The sequence below is a fragment of the Etheostoma spectabile genome, chromosome 2 (assembly GCF_008692095.1).
Source record: "Etheostoma spectabile isolate EspeVRDwgs_2016 chromosome 2, UIUC_Espe_1.0, whole genome shotgun sequence".
NCBI classification, from domain to species: Eukaryota; Metazoa; Chordata; class Actinopteri; order Perciformes; family Percidae; genus Etheostoma; species Etheostoma spectabile.
In genome coordinates, this window is record NC_045734.1 from 19435155 (window position 1) to 19436079 (window position 925).

The window sequence follows — 925 nt, forward strand, 5'->3', positions numbered from 1 at the left end:
GGGGGGGGGGGGTAACAGGCCTATTCAAACAGTCAGTACAAGCTTCTATTTGTTGTTGTTTAAACCTTCCCTAATGTGTCCCAGTCTATTTTGGCCTGTTCATGACAGAGCACATTCATCATGGTGTCCTCAAACATTTCAATTAATTGGTCTTAAGAGGCCAAGATAATGTATGCACCTCCTTGATATCTTTAAAAATGTATGACTCATTGACGATGAAGGGAATTTAAAAGGACATCTCTTGTCTAAACAGACATTAAATTAGACTTGACATGTCAAGCCTGTCTGCCCGTCTCTACCTCTCTCTCATTTTCTGCAACTTCTGCAAATCCACCCCACTCACCTCCCTCATTTTGTATGTGGCATGAAGAAGAGGAGTGGTGAGCATCTGCATTATTTACAGTAGCTCTTAACCGGACAGGCTCACGTTCACCAAAGCCCAGAGCTGTTTTTAGAAAGCTGCCTTTGCGTTCAAGACTTCAATAAAATGGTGAACTTTTACTATAGGAGCGGACGCTAAATGGATGGAAAGTGATGCTTAAAGAACATCTTATGCAATTGGTTCTGGCTGTTACAGCACACTTGATAAAGGATACGGCTGGTAATGTAATAACTTGAGCTCATGTATGTTGCATTAAATGCTCAATAAATGAACACACAAATGGGTTTTTTACTTTTTCCATTTGAATGAATGAATTACACAAACTTTTCTAATACAGCTCTACTGTTTGGGTTCTGACTGTTGTGCATATGCACCAAATAAGAAGTTGGAGTATTTGGCTTTCTTGGAGACCTTGAATGGAGTCCTGTATGGGCTCCAGTGGGGGACTCCATAGTTCTGCTGGGGTATTTAACGCACACAAGAGCAATGATGGAGATACATGGAGTGGCGTGATTGGGAGGAACGGCCTCCCTGATCTAAACC

General features: G+C 41.7%; 1 protein-coding gene and 1 long non-coding RNA gene across 3 annotated transcripts in view; one reads left to right on the plus strand and one right to left on the minus strand.

The window, feature by feature from the left end:
- The window catches only part of LOC116698452 (cytoplasmic phosphatidylinositol transfer protein 1), a 73376-nt gene that overhangs the window by 51420 nt on the left and 21031 nt on the right, over window positions 1–925 (plus strand). The window lies entirely within an intron of this gene.
- LOC116698667 (uncharacterized) overlaps window positions 1–925 on the minus strand; it is a 16756-nt gene that overhangs the window by 9573 nt on the left and 6258 nt on the right. The window lies entirely within an intron of this gene.